General features: G+C 41.5%; 1 protein-coding gene across 11 annotated transcripts in view; it reads right to left on the bottom strand.

Annotated features, from left to right (window-relative positions):
* The window catches only part of AOPEP (aminopeptidase O (putative)), a 400,140-nt gene that overhangs the window by 374,543 nt on the left and 7,140 nt on the right, over positions 1-18,457 (bottom strand). For 10 of the 11 annotated variants that reach the window (XR_009215307.1, XR_009215306.1, XR_009215305.1 and 7 more), the window contains exon 2: positions 18,308-18,429. The exons of the other annotated variant lie outside the window; for it this stretch is intronic. The gene's annotated coding sequence lies outside the window, so the exon portion shown is untranslated. The remainder of the gene's footprint in view (positions 1-18,307; positions 18,430-18,457) is intronic. 11 annotated transcript variants of the gene reach the window in all.

The raw sequence follows: 18,457 nt of genomic DNA, 5'->3' as shown, positions 1-18,457 counted from the left end.
GCACAACAAACACAGTTTTAGTTTTACATTCAGTTTTACATGTGTCTGCTTGATTATTTAATTAATATAATTCTGCCCTCTCCTTAAATGAAAGGGAGTACTACTTCTGGTAATAGTGGAGTACCTTCTGGCAGACTAATCCTCCCACTGATAGTATACAAACTCTAGACAAAAAGACAAAATTTCTGAAGGCCCATGAGAGTGAGCAAAAAGCTGACAAGAACTGTAGGGAGCCAACACGTGGAAGAAGGCAATGGCATTGAGCTTCCTGCTTTATAGTTTTTCACCGGAGGGAAAGCCCTAGTTGGTGCCAGGCAAGGCAGTTAGTTAACCCATTTATGCCAGAAGTTGCCATTTTTCTTTTTTTGTGAAAAATCAGACCTTGGGCTGGGCGCAGTGGCTCATGCCTGTAATCCCAGCACTTTGGGAGGCCGAGGCGGGTGGATCACGAGGTCAGGAGATCAAGACCATCCTGGCTAACACAGTGAAACCTTGTCTCTACTAAAAATACAAAAAATTAGCCAGGCATGGTGGCAGGCGCCTGTAGTCCCAGCTACTCAGGAGGCTGAGGCAGGAGAATGGCGTGAACCCACGAGGCAGAGCTTGCAGTGAGCCGAGATCACATCACTGCACTCCAGCCTGGGTGACAGAGCAAGACTCTGTCTCAAAAAAAAAAAAAAAGAAAAGAAAAGAAAAGAAAAATCAGACCTTGGAAATGAGCTTGAGCAGCAGGATATAAATAAATGGGTTAAAACTCAGATTGAAACCTGAACTTTTTTTTTTTTTTTTTGAGACAGAGTGTCGCTCTGTCGCCAGGCTGGAGTGCAGTGGTCCAGTTTCGGCTCACTGCAACCTCTGTCTCCCGGGTTCAAGTGATTCTCCTGCCTCAGCCTCCCGAGTAGCTGGGACTACAGGTGCCCGCCACCACGCCCAGCCAATTTTTTTATTTTTAGTAGAGACGGGGTTTCACCATGTTGGCCAGGATGGTCTCAATCTCCTGACCTTGTGATCCACCCATCTCGGCCTCCTAAAATGCTGGGATTACAGGCGTGAGCCACTGCGCCCGGCCGAAACCCGAAGTCTTACTGGCTGAAGAATGACAGACTAGAGTTCAAGACCAACACAGCAGCTGGACAGAAAAGAAGGAAAACTTTAGGAAAGGTGATGTCTACAAAGCAAGAATCCCATATTCTGTACATAAACTCTGCCCAATTCCCTATTTGTCCCCTGAACCATGCATGTATGGAGGAGATCAAACTGCCTCCTTAAGGCAAAATGAACTCAACTAAAGTGAGATTTTGATTGCTCTCCACAGCAGCAAAGGCAAAGTTAGAAGTCTGAGTTCAGCCAAGTTAATTGTCTGTTAATACAAAACATCAATATTCTTCAGAGGAACATAACAGAATCCAGAGTTTCTACAAAGTATCAATTACAATGTCTAAGATAAAATGTAAAACTACTAGACATAAAAGAAATAAGAAAACATGACCCAAACTCAAAGAAAAAGCAATCAGTAGAGACCAACTTGAGTGGATCCAAATATTAGAATTAACAGACAAAGATTTTAAAGCAGCTATTCATATTATAATTAGGCATAAATGCTGTAATACATGAACTAAAAGGAAAACTCAGCAAAGAAATAGGAACTACTTTTTTGAAAAGGAAAAGAAAATTCTAGAACTGAAGAATACTATATTTGAGATAAAAACTTCACCAGATGGTTTTAACAGAAGATTCATGATTATAGAAGACAGTCAGTGAACCGGAAAATAGTTATATAGAAATTATCCAGGGTAAAGAACAGAAAAATGTGAAAAAGAATGAACAGGTACTTTTGGGACAAATAATTGGAGTCCAAGATGGACAGGCAAAAGAGAATGTGGTCACAAAAAAAAAAACTTTAAAAAGCAATAAGCAGTGAGCACAACTGGCACCTAGATCTTGGTTTCTAAATACCATTTTCCAACAAAAGGAAACAGCCCTCCTTGGAGACATAGCTGATTCTCAGGCTGGGCAGGGAAAATACAAGATGGGTCCGAGGCATCACATGGACCTCTAAAGTAAAGAAGAAAACAGATAGACAAACAGAAGAATTGGGACACAGGAACCAACCGGAAAGAGCTTTCAATGCCCAAAGCCGGAACACTTTGAGTAAGAAAATAAATAATGATAGTATTGGATTAAACCCAAAGAATATTCTGATATAAACAAATAATTGAATAAGTAATCATTTGTTTAAACTGAATAAATAAATTTGTTTAAAATTGGTTGAATAAATAATCATGAAGGGAGAGACTACATCTTCCTTACGGAAGAATTCCAAAAAATCGATGTAGATATTACCTCTTCAAAGATATAGAACTTAATTCCCTTCCCCTTGAATATAGGCCAAACTTAATTATTTGCTTCCAAGCAATACAGAATAGAAAAGAAAAAATATTATGTTTACAGTAGAGAAATCAGGCAGTTTAATCAAGTTTAGTATCACCAGTGATAAGTCATATTGGTATCATTATCCTCTAGGATGATGCAATGAGAAGGGTACCTTACCTCTGTAGTATTCCTGAAACCTCAATGTAAGCATGAGGAAACATCAGACAAACCCACACTGAGGGACATTCTAAAATATACCTAACCAGAACTCTTCAAAAGGGTGAAGGCTGTAAAAAACAAGTAAAATCTGACAAAGTGTTACAGAATGGAGGTGTCTAGGGGATATGATAAAATGCAATGTGGTATCCTAGACTGGATCCTAAAACAAACAAACAAACAAACAGGACATTAGTGGAAAAACTGTAGATAAAAGCATTATGCCAGGGCTACATTTTTAGTTTAACAAATATACCGTGATTATATGAACATGAAGAGAAGCCGGATGATGAATTGGGAACTTTCTATACTATGTTTGCAACTTTTTGGTAAATCTAAAAGTATTTCAAAAGAAACCATTTATTTAAAAATAGTTAAAATTTTCCAAATTTGGTGAGAGATATAAAGCTTCAAAAGTTTATTTACATAGGAAAAATACAAAGGAAAACATACCTAGGCACATCATTATCAAACTACTGAAAAACAAAAATAATCTTGAAAGTAGCCATTACAAAATGGCATATTACCCACAGAGGAACAACGACACAGATGACAGGGGGCTTTTTATCAGAATGACCTGAATTCTCAGAGAAATAATGAAGGCCACAGAAAACAGTGAAATGATACCTTTTAGGTGCAGAAAGAATGGGGGACATATTTGCTTCAAATGTATTAGTCCTGAAATCTTACTTATATTATTAATTTATTAGAAAGTCCTTATTTTTGTACTTAGCAAAATGGCAGCCCATTCTTGTTTATCCAAAGTTTTCAATGACTAGAGGCTGAACTAATTTTTACTTTATTCAAGATTAGAATTTCCTATTTTTTATTATTCTATTTCAAAATAAATATATTCTAAAACACTAACCATCCCTCCAAAATATCTACTGGCTTCCTCCTTCAGTAGAAATTCTCAAGAATATTGGTTTGGACAAACTGACATAGCATGGAACCAGTTTTTTCCTCAAATGTTGGGGGCAGCTGTTAAACTTTCCAGCCCCTCAGCACTTTTCTTTCAGCTCACTTTCATAGGGCTTCCCGACTTGCTAGAAATTGTTCTCTGGTGCCCTTAAACAGTTAATAAACTTTGAAAGCTGATGTCATTTTTAAACAGCAGAAACTGGCCAATCTAATGACTACCATTATCTCTGGTAAAATTTTAATCTTTGAGTTTAGGATATGCTTTTAGTCATTTTATTTGGTTTCTTGCATTTCAACCTTAAGCTTTTCCCCTTTGTTCATGCCTATTTATTTTTCTTTTACTTCAAGTAAAAATATAGTGTTAAAACAACATTGAGCTATATGTTCTAACTGTACAAGTACCAGCATATTCAGAGTTTAAATTCCCTCTGGAACCATAACTCTAACTAGCCCCCTCCCCATATAAACATATGCTACAATAGGGTCTTTCACTACAAAACTCATACCCGTGGGGCAATGTCATTTATCACTGAGTAAATAATGCAAGATAACATAATGAAAAGGGGATTTTGCTTTATTCCCTTAACTATAAATAAAAATATGTAGCACTTTGCAGGATTACCACATGTGGTATGATATTAACTTAAAGACCAATCTTTAAGCCAAACTGTAAATAAGATAAACTGTGCTCTCTGGTCTCAAGTTTTAAAGTCTCTCTTTGCTCTAAATTTACTGCTTTCAGGAAGCATGTAAGAGTGACTGCATATAATTTGTGATCATGTAATGAAAGACTCTATTGTGATATGTATATTCAAAAAAAAAAAAACCCCACTGGAGTTAATGCTGTTGTGGGAATTATAAAAAGCGCCTGTGTTGAAGATCAATGCAGTAAGGCCAAGTCAGAGTCTCAGTCAAAGACCTTTTCCTGAACAAAAAAAGCAAATCACTGTCAGCTGCGGCTTGATTTATATATTATAACCAGTCAAGTGTGGGGAGCGTCTAAAATGTGAACATTGAAAACAAAAGCTGATTTTATTCCATCAGTATATGACTACTCTGAATTATGCTGAAACATGATGTGATGTGATGGACTTCGGCTTCCCTTATGGCAGCTTGTGTTGACTCTGGCTTTGCTGATCACATCTTCGCACCCAGCTGCCATTCCTCTTTGGTGCCTAATGTGTTTATGCTCACATTATCAGCAGGCATTTGGGTTGCAAAGATAAGATTGGAAGTGATTTCACTCTACTTTCAAAGGTGAAAGAATGTATCCCTTTGATTGCTACTTGCTTGCAAAGTATAGAATGTTTCAGTTTTCTGAAGAGCACCACTTGAACTAAATTATAGCAGAGTGGTCAAAAAAGGATTCCGGGAAAACTCATTATAGTTATAAAGAAATGGAGATTTCACTTTTCTACTCCATTTTTTAAGAGGTTATACCTCCCTAGGGGGCTGACAATCAAGGTACTGGAAAGATTACAGATAATGAAATGATGCTCAGAGAGCCTAAGTGTCTGAGATTTCCAAGATGTCAACCCAAGCAGTTGAACTCCAGAGTGTTCTTAACTGAGATATCCACAGCCTCTATTGCACAGCAATCCAAGTAACCATGACATGCTACCTTATATCAATGTCACATGGAAAACCAAACAGAAGTCCACTACCTACCATAGCAAAGGCTAGAGGAAACCCACCGGCTGGATTCAGGGTGGTGAAGGGAGAGTAATTAGGTCAGGGAAGGGAGAGGCGGGCACAACAATAGACACACTGCATCTCTGCCCAGTTCTTGTCTCATTCTAACACTCGAAAGAGTTCAATGAAAGATAGGCAATAATGAATGCAGGCAAGGATGTGAAGAAAGGGGAACTCTTGTCGTACATTGTTGGTGGGAATGTAAATTAGCACAACCACTATGAAGTACAGTATGGAGGTTCCTCAAAAAACCACAAATAGAAATACCATATGTTCCATCAATCCCACTGCTAGGTATATACTCAAAAGAAAGGAAATTAGTATATCAAAGACATACCTGCACTCCCATACTTACTGCAGCACTATTCACAATAGCCAAGATTTGGAATCAACCTAAGTGTCCATTAACAGACTAACAGATAAAGAAAATGTGGTACATATACACAATAGAGTACTATTCAGCCATTAAAAAGAATAAGATCCTGTCATGTGCAACAATATGGATGGAAATGGAGAACATTACGTTAAGTAAAAAAAGACAAGCACAGAAAGACAAACTTCCATGTTCTCACTCATCTGTGGGAGCTAAAAATTAAAACAATTGCCGGACACGGTTAATCCCAGCACTTTGGGAGGCTGAGGCAGGCAGATCACGAGGTCAGGAGATCGAGACCATCCTGGCTAACACAGTGAAACCCCGTCTCTACTAAAAATACAAAAAATTAGCCGGGCATGGTGGCAGGCGCCTGTAGTCCCAGCTACTCAGGAGGCTGAGGCAGGAGAATGGCGTGAACCCAAGAGGCAGAGCTTGCAGTGAGCCAAGATCACCCATTGCACTCCAGCCTGGGCAACAGGGCCAGACTCCATCTCAAAAAAAAAAAAAAAAAAATTGAAACAATTGAACTCATGCAGATAGAGTACACTGGTAGTTTCCAGAGGCTAGGAGGGAGAATGGAGATGGTTAATGGGTACAAAGATATAGTTACAGACAATGATGAGATATAGTATTTGATAGCACAACAGGGTGACTACAGTCAGCAATAATTTGTTTTACATTTTAGAATAATTGAGAGAGTATGATTGGAATATTCGTAACACAAGGAAATAATGAATGCTTGAGGTGATGGATACCCCATTTCCCTGATGTGATTACTACATATTGTATATCTGAATCATAATATCTCATGTACCCTATAAATATATACCTAATATGTATCCAGAAAAATTAAAAATTAAAAAAGAGCTCAATGAAAACGAGAAGTCAATAGATTATTTCAACAGGTGGAAGTTTTGAAGCATTTTTCAAATTTTACAATGTTTAGAGCACTTAAAGCACTGTATCTGTATTTTTCATAACTTTGCTGAGTGTTTTCCAAAATTAGATATGATTTAAACTAAATAATTTTATCGTAAATCCAATTTGTACCATATTTTATTCTTTTTTTTTTTTTTTTTTTTTTTTTGAGACAGAGTCTTGCTCTTGTTGCCCAGGCTGGAGTGCAATGGCATGATCTTGTCTCACTGCAACCTCTGTCTCCTGGGTTGAAGTGATTCTCCTGCCTCAGCCTCCCAAGCAGCTAGGATTACAGGCATGCACTACCATGCCCAGCTAATTTTTGTATTTTTACTAGAGACGGGGTTTCTCCATGTTGGTCAGTCTGGTCTCGAACTCCCAACCTCAGGTGATCCACCCACCTTGGCCTCTCAAAGTGCTGGGATTACAGGCATGAGCCACCGCAGCCAGCCCACCATATTTTGTTGTTGTTGTTGTTATTGAAACAGAGTCTCGCTCTGTCATCCAGGCTGGAGTGCAGTGGCGCGATCTCGGCTCACTGCAAGCTCCGCCTCCCAGGTTCACGCCATTCTCCTGCCTCAGCCTCCCGAGTAGCTGGGACTACAGGCGCCTGCCACCACATCCGGCTAATTTTTTGTATTTTTAGTAGAGACGGGGTTTCACTGTGTGAGCCAGGATGGTCTCAATCTCCTGACCTCGTGATCCGCCCGCCTCAGCCTCCCAAAGTGCTGGATTACAGGTGTGAGCCACTGCGCACGGCCCCATATTTTATTCTTAATCATGATTAAGGATTAAGTAACCCCACTCCATTCCTCCCTCCCCATTGCCTTGTTATTCAGTAACATTCATTTTTACCGAGTGTGGACTAGAGGAAGAAGCTGAGTAGCCCAAGCTGGACCCCATGGTCACAATGTCAAAGCACTTCATTAATGCTCTCACTGGGACTCCCAAGGCCCTGCTCGCTTAACTTTGACCACATCTACTGCAGCATCAAGACTAGCTCCCAGGCATGCCAGCTTGCATTTTTCCCTGTTTGAGTCAACTGAGATTTGCAGATTCCCATCCACGTTTCCCCTCCTAATGACCTTATCTGCTGTGTGGGTAGTTACCTGGGTTCAATCTAACCCCTGTCCTCACCCCCGGGTCCACTCCCATGGCCTCTGTCCTCCACTCCATTCCCAACCATGGAACACTGCCATCTCCCTCCTCCCTCATTGATTTTCCCATCTTCCAGGTGGTAGAAGCCTTTTGAGTTGCTCATGATTTCCTATTGGAAAAAACAATAACAAAATGTGCTTTCCCTTGCTGGGCTCAATAGCTACCACTCTAGTTGTTGCTTTTGTTTATCTATCAAACTTTTCTGACCAGAAGGTTATAACCTTTTCTATTTTATGACTGCATATTTCTTAAACTGTTGAAATCTGGCATCTGATCACACCATTTCACTACAAGTTTACTTTCAAACATTCACAATGACTTACTTCTTGCCAAGTCTAGCTTAACCTCAGACCTTATTTTCCTTGACTCTCTGTGGCATCTCATACTACTAACTTCCCACCACCTCCAATGATTCCTGGGACACAGTATCGTCCACATCTCTTCTTCTTCTTCTTCTTTTTTTATTTTGCAAAATGTAAGCAAGTTTATTAAAAAAGTAAAGGAATAAAGGAATGGCTACTCCACAGACAGAGCAGCCTGCATCTCCGTACATGCCTGTCTCCAGAACACTGGGTGCCTCCCAAGGCTTAGCTGTGGGCCCTCTTCTCTTTCTAAAGTCTTTCTCTTGCTCATATCTCAGGTACACAACTCATCATTCTACAAAAAGGATTCAACTTGCTATCCAGCTCTGATCTCTACATCCCTGCCTCCTATCTCCAAAGCAATGCTTCTCCAACAATCTGTGGTTATTTTTCCCCTTTTTTTTTTTGAGACGGAGTCTTTCTCTGTCCCCCAGGCTGGAGTGCAGTGACGCGATCTCGGTTCACTGCAAGCTCCACCTCCCGGGTTCACGCCATTCTCCTGCCTCAGCCTCCCGAGTAGCTGGGACTACAGGCGCCCGCCAACACGCCCGGCTAATTTTTGGATTTTTAGTAGAGATGGGGTTTCACCATGTTAGCCAGGATGGTCTCGATCTACTGACCTCGTGATCTGCCCGCCTCGGCCTCCCAAAGTGCTGGGATTACAGGCTTGAGCCACCGCGCCCGGCCTTTTCCCCTTATACTTTCATAAAATATAATAAAAATAGATCACTAAAAAGAAAAAGAAAAAAACACAAAAATACATGCCCCAAATTTGTATTAGATTCAACATAAATATAATCAGGGCAAACTATAGCATAGAAATAAAGAAAAGTGGTCAGGTGCGGTGGCTCACGCCTGTAATCCCAGCATTTTGAGAGGCCGAGGCAGGCTGATCACGTGGTCAGGAGATCCAGATCATCCTAGCCAACATGGTGAAACCCCATCTCTACTAAAATACAAAAAATTAGCTAGGCATGGTGGCACGTGCCTGTAGTTCCAGCTACTCGGGAGGCTGAGGCAGGGGAATCGCTTGAACCTGGGAGGTAGAGGTTGCAGTGAGCCAAGGATCGCACCACTGCACTCAGCAGCCTGGCGACAGAGCGAGACTCAGTCTAAAAAAAAAAAAAAAAAGAATTAATATAAACATTTCTAAATGAGTACCCTCTATTTCTGCACTTATTTCCTTGCAAACCAATTACTGTCTGCGGGTAGGCACTGGTTGGTGGGCTACTCATTAAGGAGCACAGTTCTAGAGGCCTTGAGGGCACCCCACTGGTCTGCTACCATCCCCCTCAACACACACCAAAAGTTTTGCTTCACATTGACTCCTCTCTTCTTTGTAACTCGACCCAATCAATGACCAACTTTTAAATTCTACTGCTTTAAATTATTTTATCCAACCCTTCTCTGTATTGACTGCAACAACTGTGACCCAGCAGCTAAGACCACCCACTTCAACTATTACACAACCACCTTCTAAGTAAGTCTCCCTGTGTGGTCGTCAGTGCTATTTTTGAATACTTCCAGTTCTTTCTACCCAGCCCCTCCCCGCAAACACAGAAGGTTTCCTGAACCCCTGTAACTGGTTACTGACATGTGACTGCGCTCTAGTGCTGAGTTGTAAATGGAAGTCTGCGTGTCCCTTCCAGGCCTAGCATTTAATCGCTAGTGCATAACCCTCTAGAGTGCTCTCCTCTCCCTCTCTTAAGGTAAACAAAATGTGACATGTTGGCTGCTCTATCAGCCTGGATCTCAGAATGACTGTGATGAGCAGAGTCCCCAGTTCAGCTGTGATGGAATAGCGTGACCAAGAAACGCACCTTCTTTTTTGGGGGGCCGCAAAGATTTTGGAGTTGTTTTTAATTACTGCTAACTTAATCTATTCTGACTTACATAACCTGTCCAAGTCCCTCCTCTCTATAGAACCATACCACTAAGAGTAAGATTCCTGAAGCGCTAATTTAATGTCATGTCCCTGCTTTTAAAAAAAAAGAAGGGGGAAGGCCAGGCGCAGTGGCTCACGCCTGTAATTTCAACACTTTGGGAGGCCGAGACGGGTGGATCACGAGGTCAGGAGATCGAGACCATCCTGGCTAACACAGTGAAACCCCGTCTCTACTAAAAATACAAAAATTAGCCGGGCATGGTGGCGGGTGCCTGTAGTCCCAGCTACTCGGGAGGCTAAGGCAGAAGAACGGCATGAACCTGGGAGGCGGAGCTTGCAGTGAGCCGAGATCGCACCACTGCACTCCAGCCTGGGCCACAGAGCAAGACTCTGTCTCAAAAAAATAAAAATATTAAAAAAAAAATAAAAATAAAAGGGGGAAAAAGGCCCTGAATGAATTTCCATGGTTTAAAGAAAAAATACAAAGTCCTGACCATTCAGAACTCTCACCAACCTATTTTTCAACCTTATCCTATCAGACCAACCTTCTATTACCTGAATTTGCCAGGCTCATTTCCAGTCACCACCCCACATCCACCCCAACCCAACAGAGAAACACTTTCTCACTCTCTCTCTCTCTCCTCCTGCCACCTCCCCCTCTTTAAGGTAACAATCAATTCTATCCACTCTGTGAAACTTTCCTCAACAGCCCTATAACAGCTGATGCTTACTGAGTTCTTATTAAGCGCCAGCCTTTGTGCTAGGCCCTTTCAATTATTAACTCATTTAGTCTTCACAGTAACTCTGATATGGGTACTACTATTATTAAACTCATATTACAAATAAGGAAACTAAAACACAGGAATTTTCCAGCTTACTTAAGGTTACACAGTTCGTAACTGATGAAGCCGGATATGGACCCAGCAGCCTTCTGAACCACTGCCCTCTACTGCTTCTACAACATTCTCATCTCTCCTTTCTCTGAGCTCCCATTATACTATATTGAACTTTCTGGCATGTGATCTTGTGTCCTGCATGGCTGGTCACTTTCATGTGTGCAGGCCTTATTTACTAAGCTAGACAGTAAACTCCAGGGGTGCAAGGAGCCACTTTACCATTCTTTCTATCACTCAATAAGAAAATGCTCCCAAAAGAATCACTTGTGTGATAAGCACAGTTCTGCTGGAAGGGGTATGCATTAATCATGTTTTTTATTTTCTATATTTTATGATGTTTTGACATCTTGGAGCCTTGCTAATCCTGGAGAAATTGCTCCTCCCAGGGCTAATTCCAAGAGATAGCAAAGAACTTGCCTGTGAGCATGCCTTTCATAGGCAAACCAACCAATCCACAGTCCACAACCACGTCCTTATCTAACTCTCATAGCCCAAGCAATATTGCCACTGTCCTACATCACCCCACAGCCAGGTACTACACAACCAGGGACCACCCCTAGAGCCCTCCAAAATTATTCAAACTAGCCAATCCTTCATCTGCTCAGCCTGCTTGCCTTGCCTTTCCCACAGAAACCCCAATAAAAGCTCCTGCCCATGCTTCCCCCAACTCTTTCTGCCTCCTGACCAATCCCGGTGCTTCCTCATATGGCCCTGTGTCATATGAGGGCGTGATGCACTCCCTCCTTTTGGGAACTATAATAATAAACTCTTCTTTCAAAAGCAGCTTGTTTCTGTGTCTGTCATCTTGCCATACCTGATTAGAACAAATCTGAGGTACCTTTTAAAATAGGGCATCAACCTATCTGGAGGTCCTTGGCAATGCAAACTCCACCCTCAAGATGGGGAGGGCTCTCGTGGTTCTTTCCTGATTTCCTCAGTCTCCACTAGTGGTAGAAAGGAGGGGTTTCAGGGGGCAGAAGAACAGTCCATCCAATAGAATAGGTCTGGTGAACTTCATGCCTGGCGTAACAAGGATAGACGCCTAGTTTGGCTTCCAGTTACATCTTAGCAGTTACTATTTAGCAGTGGACTGAAAACTACAATTGTAAACACTCCAAATCTTTTTTTTTTTTTTTGAGACGAAGTCTCGCTCTTGTCCCCCAGGCTGGAGTGCAATGGCACGATCTCGGCTCACTGCAACTTCCACCTCCCGATTCAAGCAATTCGCCTGCCTCAGCCTCCCGAGTAGCTGGGATTACAGGCGCCTGCCACCACGCCTGGCTAATTTTTGTATTTTTAGTAGAGACAGGGTGTCACCATGTTGGTCAGGCTGGTCTTGAACTCCTGGTATCAGGTGATCTGCCCGCCTCAGCCTCCCAAAGTGCGGGGATTACAGGCGTGAGCCACCGGGCCCAGCCAATACTCCAAATCTTTAAACTGCCCTAATCTTTAACCAAATCTTTAAATTGCCCTTTATTTTTCCACAAGGATTAGTAAGAAAATCCTTAACCCCAAAAGGGTCTGAAGACAACCACCAGGACAACAAGGAAAGTTGGGAGCTAAGGAAAGTATGGCCACGCTGCAGCCAACCTTGGGAAATACAGAATTCCAGGAGATGGGTGGGTGGAGGCAGCTCTGAGAGGAGAGGAAGCCAAGATGAGCCCTGCAAGCTGCCTTCGGGAGGAGAGCAGTTAGAACCTGACCTGGACTTCGGATGCAGTTTCGGTCATGAGTGGCCCAGGAGGTTTCCTGGTATTCTTGCTCCTAGACTGACCAGTATGAATTCATGCTTAATAGACACTTTCTGAATAGATATTTCAATCATACAAAACTGAATGTAGTTTTATTATTCATGGGGATTTAGTTACAGTTCACTTTGTCCTTATCATTAATTTAAAATATTTTTCTCGCAGGGCGCAGCGGCTCACGGCTGTAATCCCAGCACTTTGGGAGGCCGAGGCAGGCGGATCACGAGTTCAGGAGATCGAGACCATCCTGGCTAACACGGTGAAACCCCGTGTCTACTAAAACTACAAAAAAATTAGCCAGGCGTGGTGGTGGGTGCCTGTAGTCCCAGCTACTCGGGAGGCTGAGGCAGGAGAATGGCGTGAACCCAGGGGGCGGAGCTTGCAGTGAGCAGAGATTGCGCCACTGCACTCCAGCCTGGGTGACAGAATGAGACTCCATCTCAAAAATAAATAAATAAAATATTTTTTTCTCTTGTCCTTTTCTATATCTCCTGTAGCACAGGTGGTACAAAACTGTTCACAGTGCTCTGATGTTCTAGTGTTTCTATGGATTATCTACACATTTAGCCATGCTCCTCTGAAAACTGCCAGAGAACTCCCACTACACAAACACTTCATTTCAGAGGCCAGAACAAGGCAGGGACATATTCAGACAGTGGAAGGCCAGGAGAATCCCATTCACCCAAAACTTCCCCAGGTGTTGTCCTGAGCAGGCAACAGGAACCTAGAATGCCTTAGAGAAACCAGGTGAACCAGAGTCTTTCTCCATTGGGAATTCAGTGAATTCAGAACTCCTCTATTCAGAAACCTTCGAGAAGGCCCTTGACCTTCAGACACTCGTATTAACAAGTAGCAACTGCACCAAACATCTATTGGCTGCTTGCTATGAGGCAGGCTAGGTACATGAAGTACATTATTGCATTAAATCCTCACTACCCATTGAGGTATGTACTGTCATCTCCATCTTACAGATGAGTAAATTGAGGCCCAGAGAAGTTAAGATACTTTCCCGGGTTCACAAAGTTATGAGATGGCAGAGGTGAGATTCCCCTGGTTTGACTCCAGACCCTGAACTCTCAGCACTACACTCTACTGCCTGAATCCCAGACCAAGCCTAGATCAAAAATGGCCATTTAAAGCACAGAGCAGTACATTCTATCCTAAGCTGAACCATAAGCTGAACCAGACAGGCAAAAGTGAAACAGGCCAGGAACTCCCTACATCCCCAACCAAATATGGATATTCACCACAACCAGAGACTTCTCCCTCACTCTTAAGCACACCACATCTTGTTGCTTATTGGCATGGCAAGTTATACATATTGCAGTCTTATATTTTAAGAAGTGACTAAACTTTACACATTATACCAAATGGAAGGTGTATTTTAATCCTGATCTAATAAAACTTAGCTATACAAAATTGTATAATATCAAACAGCACTTTACACATTTATACACTGTTGTTAAGGCTAAAATAATGCATTAGCGCTGATGCAATAATTTAACATTCCATATATCCTGAACAGGCAAAATGCAATCCAGAAACCATTCTTACCATCAGACACTGGACTAGATATTCTAGGAACTGAAAGATAGTGGAAAGGTACGTAAGAATGAAGAACCGGGCTGGGCACAGTGGCTCACACCTGTAATCCCAGCACTTTGGGAGGCCAAGGCCAGAGAATTGCTTGAGGCCAGGAGTTTGAAACCAGCCTGGTCAATATAGCAAGACCCCATCTCTACAAAAGAAAAATTTAAAAATTAACCGGGCATGGTGGCATGTGCTTGTACTCTCAGCTACTCAGGAGGCTGAGGCAAAGGATCACTTGAGCCCAGGAGTTTGAGCCTGCACACCAGCCGGGATGGCAGAGCAAGACTCTGTCTAAAAAAAAAAAAAAAGAAGAAGAAGAAGAAAGAAACATTAGAAAAAGTCTCCATGTTTTTGGCCTACTTATAACCCAACAAAATTAACAGCATGTTGACATATTCTTTCACTCCAGTTTCTCCCCACTACTACCCAAAGGAAGAATAAGATTTCTCTAGACAAGCTCTGAATGGCTGGGAGGGCTGTCATTGCCTGAGTAGTCTCTTTAACAACTGAACAACCTCCATTCTTTCACCCAACTCTCACATGACACAGTTTCTAAACCCTTCATAATCCTAGTCACATGCAAGTTCAGTCACTGTCCCCACTGCAGAACAGTGAGCCCAGATTTTGAGTACCACGGTTGAAATAAGGTATGAGGAGAGCAGATGCAAAAAGGAAGGACCTTAATTCCATGAAGTGCTTTGCGCACTGTGGGCCCAAGGTAAGTACTATTAAACACTTTTATGGATATCATTCAATTAATGTAGCCTTTAAAAATAAAAAGAATTGGTTAAATATTTAAAGATGAAGGTGGTATCAGACCACCTGGTGATTTTTGTCATGCTGGGATAAAAATTCACAAAACATTTTAAACTCTATTAGAACTAATATAATTTATTACTGTCCATAAATATTTGTAGGCTGGAAAGAGGATCTAGATTAATAGAGCTGGGTTACAGGATTCAATAGAGTAAAAGTGAAGAGATTGGAAAAGAAAATACAGTCAAAAATACCAGCTTTTTCAGTAAGAGTTCCTCCTCTAGAAATGCTAAAGAATACTATTTTTAATAGAAACTATTTTTAAATATAGTCCTTAAACAAGTCATATAAAAACATTTTTTTCAATATCAAATGTTCTGCTATGGAGAAAAAGTAGCTGCTCTAGCTCTTAGAAGAATGTATTTTACTGGCCCAAAGAAATTACAGAAAGAGACTCCTCAAATCCATGAACAGAAGGGACTCTAAATCCAGTCCCCAATTCCTACAGGAATCCCCTCTAAGATACTCTACAGAATTATCCAGTGACTATTTGAAAAGGCCCAGATATAGTTAATATTGTTTTAAAAAACATACACACAGCAAAACAACCCAATGACCATCAACTGATGAATGGATCAACAAAATGTCCATCCACACAGTGGAATATTATACAGACGTAAAAAGGAATGAAGTACTGAAGTACTGACATGCCACAACCTGGATGAACTTTGAGAACACCGTGAGACGTGAAAGAAGGAAGATACGAAAGGCCACATATTCTATGATTACATTTACATGAAATGTCCAGAATAGGCAAATCCACAGGGACAGAAAGTAGTTGCCAGGGACTGGGATAAAGACAGAATGAGGAGTCACTGCCAATCAGTACAGGGATTCCATGAGGAATGATGGAAATATCCTAAAATTATACAGTGGTGATGGTTGCACAATTCTGTAAATATACTAAAAATCAATAAATTACATTCTTTTAAAGAGTGAATTTTGTGGCATGTGAATTATAACTCAATAAAGCTGTTACTTTAAAATCACTCTCCTTAGAAATTTAGCACAGTGTTTCTCAAAATATAGTCTGAGAACCACAAGCCCAATAAACAACATTGGGGGTGGGGGGTGGGCTGGTGTGAGTGGTGCCTGTTAAAAATGCAGATTCTTGGCCGGGCGCAGTGGCTCACGCCCCAGCACTTTGGGAGGCCAAGGTGGGTGGATCACAAGGTCGGGAGATCGAAACCATCCTGGCTAACATGGTGAAACCCCGTCTCTACTAAAAATATAAAAAATTAGCCAGGCGTGGTGGGTGCCTGTAGTCCCAGCTACTCGGGAGGCTGAGGCAGGAGAATGGCGTGAACCCAGGAGGCGGAGCTTGCAGTGAGCCAAGATCGCACCACTGCATTCCAGCCTGGGTGACAGAGCGAGACTCCGTCTCAAAAAAAAAAAAAAAAAAAAAATACAGATTCTTGGACATGCAAGGATAGCAGCCAATAATCTACATTTTACACAGGATATCAAGATAATTTTTATGTATCTAGTGTTTCTGAACCAATGAGCTACTTAAACCAATTCTTGCCATCACAAAGCCATGAAAAAAAAATTTCACTAGTCAATGCATATATAAATATTAACACAATCAAGGAATAAATATTTAAAACAAAAAAGGAGGCAAGGTGAAAAGCTCTCTTGTATTATAATCTGGCAGAATTTAGATTCCAGGCCAGGGTGAACTGTAGCCACAAATGGAGGTATTCTCCACCTACAGGAACAATGTTGCATGTTACTGGTATCTATAACTGAAGCTATTTTTTCCATCCTTCAACTTGAAACAGCATTCCCTGCCATCCCTATATAAACATCAAAAGATGTTCTAACATATAATGAAGTTTCCACTCATTCTTTCCCAATATTTTGACTTTGCCACTACAATTAGGTTGAATTGGCTGGGCCAGTGGTTCAAACACAGACTACTGGGCTCTAAGAATCTGCATTTCTAACAAATTCCAATATTAATATGCTGGTCCAGAGACCAAATTTTGAGAACAGTCTTAATCTAACTCTGGTCTCCTCCCAACCGGTACTATTTAAAATCCACTGTAGAGTTCAATGATGCTAAAAATGGCTGCATCTGGCAAATTCTCTGGCCACTTACTGTAGGGCTTCCTGTGTAGGACTCTTGCTGTTAAGTATATTGAGGAAATTCTCATTATTGAAAACTTGTATATGAGTGATAAGCAGGCCTTTTCTTGGCAACTCCAGGTATAAGCAGGCTTCCTTATCCCTCCCCCAACTGCTGGCCTCTGTCTGACCTTACAACCCCGACTTCCTACACTGCACCATCTTTCTGTCCTTCTCTGTAGGACACTATACTTCCTACAACAGGAAAAACTGTAGGAAGGGCAAGAGGTCCCTCTGTTCCTGTCTTAGGCAACTACACTTCCTTCAGCCAGAAAGCAAGAGAAGCTCCTCCACCCTAGGATTTATTTGGTGATGATGTCCCCGGCACTACAGCTATGCAGAGGAACTCGGCGGGGAGCACCGTATCTAGGGGCAAAATAAGTTCAAGTATAAACTCACAGGATTGCCAAGCCCAGTAAATAAATCAATCAATAAAAATAAATAAATAAGAGGCATTCAGATCTCAATATTTATATCCTAGTTCTCTGTGGGAATAAATACAGAACGCAGATTTCTCCATTCAGAGGAAGATCCAGACTTTACACACTGCAAATGGGTGCCCCTTTCTCTCTAAATGGTTTTGAACCCACCTCATCAAGGTTTAAAATAAACTCCCAGCACCAGATTCTACATGGTAAACTGAACATGTATTCAGTTCATCCTTGCCAAGACAAAATATTTCAACAAATTCCTGGAAATTGAAAACCGCCTGGGATTAAGGTAAGAAAATGCATTTGGTATAGTTTAAATATCTTTAGATCTTCAGGAGCTCAATCATCTTTTAAATTTAAGCAGGCAACTGACACTTAATTTGTAGGTCATATTGAAATGAATTAGGAAGTTTTAAAGGTAAGGTTCAACAGTTTATTTTCCTTTGAGATTCCATTTCTTATAAAGGCTAAGATATATATGCTGAAGAAAAACAGAACTACACCAATACAGAAGGAACCTAAGGGTATGTTTGAAGTGCTTGCCATGAGCTGGTTACATGGTGCAAATACTACATAACATTACAATTCGCCACGTGGTGTAAAAAATAGGAATTTCTAAAACCATCATAAGAAAATGACTAGGCCAGACGCAGTGGCTCACACTTGTAATCCCCACACTTTGAAGGTCAAGGCAGGTGGATCATTGGAGCCCAAGGGTTCAAGATCAGCCTGAGCAACACGGCGAAATGTCATCTCTAAAGAAAATACAAAAAATTAGCTGAGCATGGTGGTGCGCACCTGTAGTCCCAGATACCCAGGAGGCTGAGGCAGGAGGATCGCTTGAGCCTGGGAGATTAAGCTTGCAATGAGCTGTGATCATGCCACTGCACTCCAGCCTGGGCAACAGAGTGAGACACTGTCTGGAAAAAAAAAAAAAAAAAGGAAAGA

Source organism: Hylobates moloch, unplaced genomic scaffold (assembly GCF_009828535.3).
Source record: "Hylobates moloch isolate HMO894 unplaced genomic scaffold, HMol_V3 SCAFFOLD_10, whole genome shotgun sequence".
In the NCBI taxonomy this organism is placed as follows: domain Eukaryota; kingdom Metazoa; phylum Chordata; class Mammalia; order Primates; family Hylobatidae; genus Hylobates; species Hylobates moloch.
The sequence above is the reverse complement of the archived record's forward strand: the minus strand, read 5'-3'. Positions and strand labels throughout refer to the sequence as shown.